Genomic DNA, 14007 nt, shown 5'->3' with positions numbered 1-14007 from the left:
TTCCATTTTTTTGTCTGTGAGTCTTGGTTTTGGTTTTGGTTTTGGTTTATCTCAAGTTTTTTATTTTTATTTTTTTTTGTGAGTTTTTTTTTCTTTTTTGTCATATGTTGTGTGTGTTGTGTTATATAGATATGTAGGAGGGGGGAAATTGAGGGAGTTGGAGGAAAAGTTGAGGTGGTTGGGGTAGTTTAGGATAGGATTAGATTTTAAAATTTTAAAATTTTTTCTTTTTCTTTTTTTTCTTTTTGAAACAAAAGAAGATAATGACAAATAAAAATAATAAATAAATAAAATAATAATAATATAATAATAATCAATTAATTTTTATATTTAATAAAATACAATAAAATTTTAAAAATAGTTAAAAATAAATATAATTAAGATAGTACTAAAACTACTAATTTATTTTTAATTTTTTTTTAAAAAAATAAAAATATATTTTTTTAAATTTTTTGTATTATTTTAAAAAAATTAGAATAAAATAAAATAAAACAACTCAAATTAACTTTATTTCTTAACTAAAAATTTACTAAAATAAAATAAGAATTTAAATAATATTAGACCAAATATAAATATTTAATATCGAATATATATATATATATATATTAAACTCGGGGAGGGTCAAAATCACGTGTCTACAACTCCAAGGCTCCTTGTCTTGCTTTTAGTTTTGAATTACAGAGATAATGATAAAAGAGTTTAGATAAAACTAAAACTCTAAAATTATAGAGATAGTTATAATCAGTAAAATTTAAAATTATTATCTGGTTAAAATATCTTTTTTAGATGCTTAAAGTTAGGTTTATTTGAATTTTCTATATTATAGAAAAGTTGGTTTCGACCAGAGTGCATTTTAGTCAACGAACTTCATTAATCTGATTGCACTCCATTAATTTTAATTATGTGTCTTTCTGCTATTTTTATTAGACACGTTGCATCTCTATCATTGAGATTTATCTACCAAAAAGTTTGTTTCTATCTTTTCTGCTATTTTTATTAGTGCACCTCTATCATTGAGATTTATCTATCAAAAAATTTGTTCCTATCTTTCTCCTCTCTTGGTATATTAATAAGATGAGAACTCTTCTGCTATTCTGAGGTATGTTTCTTTAACAAAATCATACCATCTTTCATTTTGGTTACTATCTTTTGTATTTTGGATGATATCTTTAGGTTGTGCTTTGGATTTCTCTTCTTCTTCAAGAATTTCTAACGGAAGATGATCCCCAATCCACAAATTTGAAGTGAAAAAATTAAAAAATATAAAAAAATTATCCATTTGTTAGTTCAAAAAGTCGTGACTTTCATTTTCTAATTGCAGAGCAATAGATTTGACAAAAAAAATTAGCACTAGCAGTTTTCCCCCTTTTTACAATAGTAAATGAACAAAATTTCTTAATTTTTTGGATAAATAAGAATAAGAGAACATCATTAGTTATAGCTTTGATGTTATACAGTCGTTGATGGGTTCAGATTTCATAGAAGAAATCTTGTTCTATACTACTAGAAGAAGAAGATTTGTCGGTGCATGATTTATCTTAATGCTATCGCTGAGACTGACCTATACAAGTGTGAGCTAGAAGATTTGCCTGGTATGAATTTTTAGATTTTGTTAGGAGCTTTTGAAAAATGAAATTTTGATGAGTTTTTTGGTTTGTTGACTTGATTTGATCATTTGTGTGCTGATTCTTTATTTGCTGCAGGCAGTTGTGGGAGGAACAATTCAAGTCCCAACTCTAACGGTAAATGTTGTTGTTAATGTGCCTAAATACTCCTACTAAGCTACTAATAGTTAATCTTTGTCCTCTGGTTTTCTTCTTAGAATCTTTTTTATAGTTTTATGGGATAATATGCTGCTATTATACAAGGTTAAAATCTGATAGCAGGAATAAGCATTGCATTCATGTGTAGAAGTGTAAAGACTAAACAGCTGGATGTCGTTAGAGTCCAAGTGTCAATGCAGTTTAGTAAGGGAAACTACATATTTGTTTTCTAAACTTTGAGCGTATCTCCTTATCCCTAATCTTGTTTAAGTAAAGTTAATCCTGATGTTTTGTTTCTAAAAACGGACCCATAATTGAAATTTGGTTTTCAAATCAAACATGGGCTCTTGCTATTTTATTGATATGGACAAACGAATAGCAGAACGATCAATAAACAAAAATCAGCACTTAATTTTGGATATGCATGCTGAAATATAAAATGAAGTTACGTACAATTAACTCTTGATAGTCCAAGTCTTAGCGGTTCTTGCACATAGCAAAAATTTTAGTGTATCATGCTGTCTTTCTCAACACAAGTACTTTATATATAGAAATTATAAAATGAAAAAAAAGGGAGAAGATATATTAATTTGTATGGTACTGACTACTATATTGTTTATTGGCTAATTTAGGCGAGGAATGTTTCCATGGAACAAATGATAGCATTGAGGAGTGCTCTTCGTGATGTAAGTATCATAAGTAACTCCGTTTTTTATTTAGGCAAAATACTCGGATTGAAGTGTGTCTTGGAGCAATGGTGAAATTGTCTTCGTGTGATCTATAAGTCACATGTAACTCTATCGTGAATCCTACTAATGTGGGATGCTTTGTGCTCCATGCCGTCTTTACTCATAATTTTTAGAATGTAGCCCTTTTGCGAATTCTATTAACATGGGATGCTTCATGTGCCAAGACGTCTTTACTCATAGTATCTTTGTATGTTTTTGACAGGAATTTCAAGAAATACAAGACCAGTTCAGGGTTTACGTAGAAGACCAGTGTATGTAGCTATGTAAGAAAGACCAAAAATTAATGAATTATTAAGCTTCAAATTAAATAATGGCTTGTAAATTTACCATGAGAATCACTGTGATGTTGTACTGTGATGCCACAGCTTATTTTGAGGGCTTTTTTGTTCTTGAGTTGCAACATCTCATGGTTCAATTTTTGTACGTATGCTGAGAAAAAAATGGAAAACTTAAGAGGGTATTTACATCATTAGTGTTGGCATGTGATGTTGTGTCTACATGAAGGGTTGTATTAGGAAGTGGTTTTTTTATTTTCTGTATAAGAAAGTGAATCTAGTTGTCAATCCCTCTTTTTTTGTCGCGATATCTGGCAGAACTGTTGAATGCTTTGCTAATTTGACTAATTAATTTCCCTAAGTTAGTAATCGACTATTTCAGTTAATTTAACGTCTATTCAAAAAATCTTAAAGATAATGTATTGTATTCTTTCATACAGCAAGTCTCAGTCATACATTTGCAGAGCTCAACCTGAGGATGCATCAACTTTCTTTTTGTATCTATGTAAATAATATGTACAGTCATACAGTCATACATTTGCAGAGCTCAATCTGAGGATGCATCAACTCTCTTTTTGTATCTATGTAAGTAATATGTACAATACTATTTTGCAAAATATGGCTCCTTAATGTTCACATATATATGTATGTATATAAATGTGTGTATGTGTTCGCCTCTCCCACTACTCAAACTTCTTAATCAAACATAAATCCTATTGTTGGGCCCGTGCTGACACAGGTTTCGCACCTCTAGTAAAATCCTAAATAGCAGTCTTATGAAAAACAATTTAGTTAATCCTAAATCGTAGTCTTTTGTTAAAATCCTTCAATTAGGATTATAGATTACTCACGCCTCTTTTTCGACCAAGCTTTTGGGTTGAAAAAATTTATCAATTAATTTTTAGAGCTTAGTTAGGACTCTTAAAATATAGTTCCTAGGTTTAACTTAATGCAATTTCAATTTTTTTCTAGCATTATTATTTTCACATTCAAATATTTAATATTTTTTAATTTAAATTTTTTGTAACTATACTTGTTAGTTGTCCTAAGAATTGTCGCGTGGCTTGATAATAGTTTGTCACGTGGCTTCTTCTGATATTTCGTCCTCTGCTTTATAATATATATATAGATTATTATTATTATTATTATTATTATTATTATTATTATTATTATTATTAATAATAATAATAATAATAATAATAATAATAATACTCCTATTATCGTTTCTATTATATGTATTGTCATTACTACTATTTAATTATTATTATTATTATTGTTACGCACTACTACGACTAATTTTGCTGCTATTATTTATTATTAATATTATTATTATATTTTTAAATTTTATTTAATATTTACATAAATTATATTTAGATAGTTTTATATTTTTTATTTGAATTTTTAAAGAGATAAACATGCAAGAGTAAGAGTTTATTCAAAACTCTTTAACCACGAATTTCTATTTTTAAGCTAATGAAATATTTTTTTTAAATAAAGAATAATATATTTTCAAATTTAAATATTTAATAATAATTAAATAAGTAAATAGTAGTAGCATACTATTTACTTTTTTAATTATTATTATTATTGTTGTTGTTGTTGTTGTTGTTACGCACTACTACTACTAATTTTACTGCTATTATTTATTATTACCACTACTACTCCTACCAAGTATGCAATAGTTCTTGTTTATTTATTTATTTATTTATTATTATTATTATTATTATTATTATTATTACTACTACTACTACAACTACTACTACTTTTTTGGTTAATATTATTACTAATACTACTACTTCTCCTATTACTTTTTTTATTATATGTATTGTCACTATTACTATTTACTTATTATTATTATTATTACTACTACTAGTACGCACTACTACTACTAATCTTACTGCTATTATTTATTATTCATATTATTAGTATATTTTTATTTTTTATTTAATATTTACATAAAATATATTTAGATAGTTTTATAATATTTATTTAAATTATTAAAGAGATAAACATAAAAGAGTAAAAGTTTATTCAAAACTCTTTAACCATGAGTTTCTGTTTTTAGACTAATGAAATCTTCTTTTCAAATAAAAAATAATATATCTTCAAATTTAAATATTTTAATTTTTTGATATATTTATTTATTATTATTATTGTTACTACTACTACTACTATTTGTTTTTTTTGGTTAATATTATTATTAATACTACTACTACTTCTATTACCGTTTTTATTATATGTATTGTCACTACTACTATTTACTTATTTAATTATTATTATATTATTGTTACGCACTACTACTACTAATTTTACTGCTATTATTTATTATTAATATTATTATTATTATATTTTTAACTATTATTTAATATTTACATAAATTATATTTAGATAGTTATATAATAATTATTTGAATTTTTAAAGAGATAAACATTAAAGAGTAAAAGTTCATTCAAAAATTTTTAACCATGAATTTCTATTTTAAAACTAATGAAATCTTTTATTTTCAAATAAAGAATAATATATATTCAAATTCAAATATTTCAAATTTTTTAATACATTATTATTACAACATTATTAATTTATGTTCTAAAAATTATCACATAGCTTTTTAATATCTTATCATGTGGCTTCTTGTCTAACTTTTAATTTTGCTTTTATACAGAGAGAGATCCTTGGCTATCCAGTATTATGCCTCGTGAAATAGTTATTATTTGTTTATAAGAGACACATTAAAGACCAATCACAAAATAGGGGCAGAAGTGAAAATGACCCGTTAAACTCTTCGAGTAGCAAGCCCACCAGTAAAAAGTCCATTATAGACATTGGGCCTCTGTTAAAGGGAGACCCAATTAAACATTACAACTATGAAAAGTTACACATTTAGCCACTTGTCAAAAATAATTAGAATCCCACGGTTAGACAAACTTGTTTACTTAATATAACGATTTGATTTAGTTAGGGTTAGTAAATAAAAATATGATTCGTTCGCTTCGTTCAAATTTAAATTAATTATTGACTTGGTCATTTATCAGCTTAACCAATTTTTATTTATAAAAACTTGAATGGATATAATGTCAAATTAACTTATGAATAGAAATCTATCAAATTATTTTTTTCAGAAACATATTTTTCTTAGTAGATAATTGATATGTTTTTTTTTTTTGGCAATTAAGATCACTTTATTAATTACCATGTGAAATATTTACAAATCTAAGGGATGATACAGACCATCAGTCCCTTCTCAAATATACTCCATACCCTGCTAACTAGTTTTTACCAACAGTATGTCTCATAGACTTCTAATACATCCAAAAAACTTAGGATTAGCTCTAACTCTAATGCTTATCATCAATTTTATGGCTCGGATTAGCTCCTTCCAAGCAATTGCTTGTTTCTGAAAAATTCTGCTATTTCTTTCTAATCAAATAATGTGTACAACTCCTGCCAAGCTTGCCTTCAAGATCACCCCTCGAGGGTGTGTTCCTCTTGTTTGGTGTTCAACCTATTCCCACATGTGTGTCCAGTCCCCGGGACATCCACTCCATCTCTGTCATTTCAAGATAGCCTTTCATATTGTATTAGTCACTCTACATTCAAAGAACAAGTGATCTCTAGTCTCGAGCTGTGTTTGGCAGAATATACATTCATGCTCCACATTCATGCCCCATTTCAGCAACTTGTCTTTTGTTCTTATACTTCCATGCATACATAGCCATAGCAAAAAAAATATGTTTTGGTTCTGCGGCATTATGGCATATTAGTTTCGTCCAAGGGGCACTCTTCAGTTCACCTCTGATTTTCTTGTATGCTTTGGTGATTTGAAACTTTTCTTGCACTACTATTTGATTCATGTCACCTAACTTTTGCCAAAATTTCTTTATTGTACATATTTTTTTGATCATCCAGCAAGCCTGCTGAAAGATGTTTATATCAAACACATTCTGCCTCTTTATATAGTAATAATGTACCCACACAATTCATAGTTTCTATTTTTATTATCTGAGATCCCATAGCATCTTGCACATGGCTGCTTGATTTCAAACTTGCAGATCGATTAGATTAAGACGTCCTGCTCTCTTTGGTTGACAAACTTTCTCCCAAGCCACCAAAGCTTTTTTAGTAATTATTACTTCACCTAACTATAGATAGCTTCTACAAGTGGCCTCAATTAGCTTGATGATCTTTTTAGACAGTAAAAATAACTGAGACTAGTAAGCTTGTACAACAAATAACACCGATCTAATAAATTGCAATCTTCCAGCATAAGTTAGATTCCTAGACATCCAGGAAGTAATTCTAGAGGTAATATTTTCTACTAAAGACTTACATTGTTTCACTGTAAGTTTATTAGTGGATAAAGGTACTCCTAAGTACTTAAAAGGAAGATCCCCTTTTTCATACATAAGGGCCTAGATTATTTTCTGTTGAACATTTAGATTCACGCCTCCAAAAAATACCTAACTCTTGTTGGGGTTGGCTTTTAATCCTAATTCTATAGAGAACATGTCAAATCTCCTCTTTAAACATTGAACTGATTTAAAGTCACCCCTAGCAAACAATAACAGATCATCCGTAAAACATAAATAAGTTGTACACAATTTTTTGCATGTTAGATGGTAAGAAAATCCTACTTCATGTTGTAATCCCTTGAGGCATCTATTGAGATATTCCTTTGCCAACACAAAGATATAAGGAGACATAGGATCTCCTTGCCTTATACCCCTCTTAGCTTGAATTGTATCAATCAACTGCCCATTAACAACAAAAGTGCAGCTTACTGTTTTGATACATTGCATAATCCATGTAGTCCTCTTCTTTGGACATCCTAGTTGCTTCAGCACCTGTTCAATGAAGCACCATTCCACAGAATCATAAGTTTTTTGTAGGTCTACCTTGATCATATATCTAAGAGATATATGCTTCCTTGTACATCCATTTACCAATTCTTGGTTTCACATAATATTATCACTTATTAGTCTTCCTGGCACAAAAGCAAATTATCTGTGTCCCATAAGGTCAGTCAACACCCTTTTTAGTCTTTCAGTATGATTTTTGAGAGGATTTTATAAAGGATGGTGCAACATGCTATGGGTCTGAAGTCTCTCATATTTTCTGGGTGAGCTTTCTTTGGTACCAAAGTAACTACTGTATTATTCACAGCTTTTAAGAGTTTATTCCTCTCAAAGAACTCCTGGACACCCTCTTACAGATTCCGTTTGATGATTTTCCATGTCTTTTTGAAGAAATAAGCAATAAAACCATTAATACCAGGGGTCTTATGGCTATCAATAACAAACAGTGCCTTCTAAATTTCTTCCTCTGTTATTGGTCTGCTTAACTAAAATATTTGCTGGACTGTGAGTTTTGGTCCCATTCTCATACAAGTCAGATCAACTTAAGGCAGGCTTGTGGCAGCGAAACCCTACAGCTTTTTATAGAATTGCAAAACCTCATTCTCGATATCAATAACTTTATAAAGTGTTCTTCTATCTGCAACTTTCAATACAGATATCATGTTTATGCTTGCTCTGGACTTTATATGTTTGAAAAAATAACTGTTATTTCCATCTCTCACCTCAATCCAATGAGCTTTAGACTTTCGTTTTAATATTTTTTCTGTGTTTTGAATCATTTTTGTATCTCCATAGTAGATAAATGCTCCTTTTCCACCACCTCCAACTCTTGTTTATTGCCTATCTGACTTTGTATCAGTTGTAACTGCTCTCTTGATTGAGTGATTCTTCCCTCCAGTTTTCATATTCTTAAGGTTTGCATCTGCTTCAAAAGGTCTTTGTACATCTGCAATTTCTTCCAAACTTTGAACATACTAGTGTCTTTTATTAGTTCACTCCATATTTGTTGCACAGTAGACAGAAGTCCTTCCTCCTCGGCTAATATATTTAAAAATCTAAAAGGCTTCTTCCCTTATTTCCCTTCAGGTTGTATATCAATATGAATAGGCGAGTGATCAAAGAAATAATTCTCAAGAAATTGAGTTGTGAAGCCCCCATACTGCAATACCTACTCTTCATTACATATTGCTCTATCTATCTTGAACCACACATGTTTGTTCATCCAGCTATAACGTCTTTCATATGCCTTCATATCTACCAGTTTCATCATATCCACAGTCTCTTGAAATTCTTTAGTTTCAGCCTTAACAGTAGATTGGCCACCCACTCTATCAGCACTTGTGAGGGGAGAATTGAAATCCCCACAAATGCACCAAGGTACATCAATCAATGCCCCTATTCTGTGAAGTCCTTGCCACATATCCTTTCTCTTCTCTAAACTATTGCTTCCATAGATTACTGTTAATACACAGCTAAAATCAGAGGGTCTATCATGCACTTTACAATGAATAAGTTGCTTATGAATTTTCAGCTCCTGTATATGAACCTCTTCTTCCCCTCATATCACCCATATACGATTATTTGTATCAAAAATATAATTATTTATGTATTTTCAGCATTTAGCATAAGTATTTATAATAGTTTGGAACTTAGCCGTCTTCACTTTTGTCTCTAATAATTCGGCTAGACTTACCTTATTTTTACGCAAATAGTTGTCCATCTCCTTTTGCTTAAGAGGTTTATTTAGACCTCTCACATTCCATATTAGCCATTTCATAGTGAAGGTTTTTCCTCCTATCAGGAGGTCTTCCCGCTATCTTACCCACCATATCCTCCTACACTAACGGTGAAAACGAGTTCTGTAACTTCATTACTGGTTTTTTGTGCTCTCGAGTTGGTACCGTTACTAGCAGATCAGCATAAGATATACTTCTTATCCCATTAGGTGGGGTAACAGACTAGTTGGCCTGCTCTATGTTCTTTGGGGTTTGTGTGTCTGCGGCAGTTATACTAGAAGCTATTTGCTGACTTGCATTTTGCTTTGGCTCTGGTTCCTTACTAGTCTTTGGATTGTCTTGTATCTTTATTCCTTTCCCTATCCATTTCTATATCATTTTCTTCCATGCAGGTTTTCTTCCTTTCTGATTTTGATCAGATTCCTAATTTTTAGCATTTACCTTAGGCTGAAATGTTTTATCTCTGCAGATATGTCCAAATTGAGTGCACACAGGGCAGAATAGCGGTCTCCAGTCAGAAGAGACCTTTTGAATAAACACTTTCTCATCTGGATCAATAATTTCAATTTCCTTAGGCAGTTCCTGATTATATTCATATCAACAAGAACTCTTGCATAGTAGATTCATGTTTAATTTTTAGTGCATTCATCCGCAAATAATGGCTCACCCAAGCTATTCGCAATCTTACTTAATGTCCTTTGGCCCCAGCAATTTAAAGGTAAATTATACAATCTTACCCAAAGTGGTAGCGTAGTGGGCATTTCCTGCTGAAAATCAAATTTAGGACTCCAAACCTTTAAATAAAGAGGCATGCCATTTATAGTGTAAGGACCTGAGTAGAGGATCTCATCCCTGTTCTGTGAGTTGTTGAATTTAGCAATATAATAGCCTTCGTCATGCCTGTTGACACGTAATTTTTGCCCTCCACAACTACGTTTAATCTCAAGTTTCTTCGATTTTCAAATAAAATCACAACAGTTATTTTTTCCAAATAAATGTATTTTAAAATAGGTATTTGGGCTAAATTTGTCACTTAAGTGATAATTATATATTTTCGTATTTGCATATACGAGATTGTATAAATGATGTTATTTAAATGAACATTTTTATCAAAATTGGACTTTAAATTAAGGATTATTTGAAAAATAAATTTAAATAATTAAATCTTGATTTAAATACAATTTCTTCTTACAAATAATCTATTTGGAGAAATACTTGTTTGGTTTTATTAAATCAAGAAGCTCGGGATCGAACAAAGGATTAATTCGTATCTAACTTCAATTGAATTTAGTCAATCTATTTAAATTTGGACCTTAATTGAAATTAATTCGGCCATAATTTCAATGCAATTGGTCGATTGAGTTTAATAGGCTAAATTTTAAATGAAATTGCCTAAAGTTTCTTTCTTTTGGCTATTTAATAAATAGTCAAAATAGCCTAACCTATCCATATTATAATTTAATTGAGGGTTAGTTTAAATTAATCCCCAATTTCTCAAGCCCAACACAACAACCCAACAATAATCAACCTAACCTGCCCAATTTAACACAACAACAATTTCAGCCCACCAGCAGCCCAGTTTCTTTTGTATTATCATTTTATTTCATCCCAAGAACAACCTTCCAACCCGGCCCATCCCATATATCTCCTCTCCTTCAGCCAAAATAACAGTATCAGCTTCCAATTTTCGATATGACAATCAACGTACAACCTTCGACTACAAACAACAACTCTCCACCCAAATTCAAGGACCCGATAACACCCCGAACAACTCGCCAACGATCCGAACAACCCGACCCGATCATTCTCACATGCGTCTCACGTGATATTACAACGAAGAAGAACTGTGAAGCTTCTAGAAAACAGCTTAGGTGTCACCTCCAACGGCTCAAATTTGTGAATCTCGGGATGAAGGTACAAATTTGGTACATGTTTGGGCTATTTTTATTGGTTTGGGGGAGACTATTCCATTTCTCCCATTTTCTATTGGCCTTTCTTGGAAATTGGTTGAAGATAATCCAAAATGGGGGTCCTTGTTGATGAAACCCCAAGCCAAAGGGGAAATTTGAATTTCAAATTCCAAAATATTCTATTTATAGAATCCCTAAAAATCCTAATTCGGTCTTCTATATAAGGACCCATTGCTTCACTGTTTTGGAGAAAAAAGAGGAGAGGGGGGATTTTTTCTAAGCTAGCGAGGTCCGAAAAAGAAGAAAGGAGAGAAATTCTGGGGTTGGAAAAAATTTTGGTCAGGAGAAAAGAAGAGAGGAGGAAAGTTCTGAAAACAAAATAGTTTATTTTTTGGTGAAAATTTTCTCTTTCGTTCTTCTTTTTGGGAAGTTGGTCGATCAATCGGAAGTTTCCGAGACAATAACATCAACTCCCGGTGGTGACAGTTCTTTCGATAGCTCGTCGTCCCGTTTGCTGCCCTTAAAGAGGTAAATACACTCTGTTTTCCCCTTAATTTGATCGCTTTTCCTCTTCGTAATTGATGTAGTCGTAGTCGTAATTTTGCTTCCTGAAAATTGCTTGCTGTGGAGGCCTCAAAGGCCATGGGTTTTTTTAGTAAAGAAGTATTTGGTTGCACTGTTACGTTAGGATAACCTTTGTCATGGCTGCCTATGTGCAATTTCTGTTGATTTCGACTCAGTTTGAAACTTGTTGTCTAGTCTTGATGTTGTTGATGAATTTGCAATGAAATGGTTACTGTTTGAGATGGATAGCTAGTTTTAGTGACAAAGATTCATGCTTTGAATTCGTTTACCAATTCCGGATTAATGATGTCTTGAATAAGCTGGTTCTGTTGTAAGGTTTCGTGCTTTTAATTTTATTTTTGACAGTTTTCAGATTAATGATATTTGGATTAAGTTGATTTAGTAACAAAGTTCTTTGCTTTAAGTCTGTTAAATAGTTTCGGGCTAATAGCGGGTCATTATAGTTATTTTCGTGGTCAAGTCGCACGCTTTAATTTTGTCTCGGGTTATTGATATCTCGCTACACTTAATTTCATGGTTACATTCTGTTAGTGTGTTCAAGGTGGGTGTAATTAACTCACGAGAAGAGACAAGATGTTTGATCAGCTAAAGCTTCTTCCTTTTATCGCTTTACTTATTTACATATCGAGAGGCAAATTTGCATATGTTGGATTAGAGCTTAAATTGGTATATGCTGGGTTCTAAGTTTCTGGCTTGTGTGATCTTTTAAAGTTCATTTGTTTTGTTAATGTAGCTGAAACTTTTGTGTGAGATATGCCTACTATAGCTACCCCATCATGAAGTCCTTAATTATATGTCTGCTTATTAATACTTGACAATTAGTGTCAAGACGAAAACGTTTTATAGTACTAAATTTATATGTAAACCAAATCATTTGTTTGTCAACCAGGTACTCTTTTCTTTTTCTTTACAGAATTGTAGATGCCTCTATAGAAAATTATATCACGTTTTTTTAATGCCTGATGATAAAGTTGACACTATTAACTCCCGTCATCTCATTATATGTGAAATTAATATTCCTTTAATGAATGCGAAAAGCTAAAACGATAACAAATATGAAATAGCCAATATGCGTTTTGGTCTATATGTAAGTATTAGTTCTATTGTGCTAAAGCAAAGTAGGAATATTTACATGCTTGGTGATCTGTGTTCTCCTCTTTCCTCCACCATTTTTTTGGTGGTGGTATGATTGCTTAGTCCTCGTAAATTACATGCTAGCCTAATAAGATCTTGTCTATGTCGAGTTTCTTGTCGAGTTAAATCATTCGCATTTTTACTCCTACATTATTCAATCTTATGTTCTTTATGCGTGAGGGTGTTCTTTTTTTTTTTTTTAAATCAATCCTTAAATATATGTTAATTTCTTCACTTCTCTCTTTGCATTTCGAATATATGTGCTAATTTGCTCTATTTCTTCCTTTGCATGTGGATCAATTTTGGGAGTCCAAATGGACTTTTCCCTTTTTGCATATTCATCATGGGCCAATGAGGCCTAGCTTTCGAGTGAAGCCCCAAAGAAAGTTTATAGTCAATCCTATAGTACAAATACGAGGAGTTTGAAGAGGAAAGGCGGGTTAAAAACCCATATTTGAAGCGACCAAGAGACTTAAAGTCTCGGTTTCCATCTCATTTATTTATTTAGTCATTTATTATTGTTGTCTTTATTTATTTAGTTAGTTAATAGGAACCGCTTATTCAGAATGTCTAACTTAAAAGGATTTTTCTGTTTTGAATCATTTAAATTAACTCTCTAAAGGTTTTTTTAATTCCTTTTCAAAATTAAATGGCGACTCTTAATAAGTCAAAATCACCGTATTCCAATTTCCCGCAATGTAAGCTTTCAAGTATGTAAAATCTGGTGCTTCCTCCATTCCTTCGTAGATCCCTCTATGTCAACTCCTTCTAGTGTAACTCTAGGTTTCCCATCAATAACCATTGGCGCTATGAATTTAAGCGCCATACCATTAGCTTGTTCGCACCATCTTCCTTTTCCTCTTGCTGATTATCTAGCGTCGGCATGCCCTTTGGGCTTAGATATTACTACCACTTGGTTCCTCAGTGAAGATTACTCCCTTCCCCTTCCATACCTGACTTAAGCCCCAATTTTCATGGGTGCTATTCCATTTCCTTCAATCT

General features: G+C 31.4%; 1 long non-coding RNA gene across 2 annotated transcripts; it reads left to right on the top strand.

Annotated features, from left to right (window-relative positions):
* The first annotated feature begins 944 nt into the window (after positions 1 to 944).
* LOC107877365 lies at positions 945 to 2981 on the top strand. 2 transcript variants are annotated; one of them, XR_001676342.2, is made up of 5 exons: positions 945 to 1099; positions 1474 to 1592; positions 1704 to 1742; positions 2396 to 2449; positions 2715 to 2981. It is a non-coding gene; the product is annotated as an uncharacterized LOC107877365 (long non-coding RNA). The 2 variants fall into 2 exon arrangements; XR_001676341.2 differs by having other exon boundaries at positions 1458 to 1592.
* The last annotated feature ends 11026 nt before the right edge of the window (positions 2982 to 14007 follow it).

The sequence above is a fragment of the Capsicum annuum genome, chromosome 7 (genome assembly GCF_002878395.1).
Source record: "Capsicum annuum cultivar UCD-10X-F1 chromosome 7, UCD10Xv1.1, whole genome shotgun sequence".
NCBI lineage: Eukaryota > Viridiplantae > Streptophyta > Magnoliopsida > Solanales > Solanaceae > Capsicum > Capsicum annuum.
Note: the sequence above shows the minus strand (reverse complement) of the source record. Positions and strands in the feature narration are given on the sequence as shown.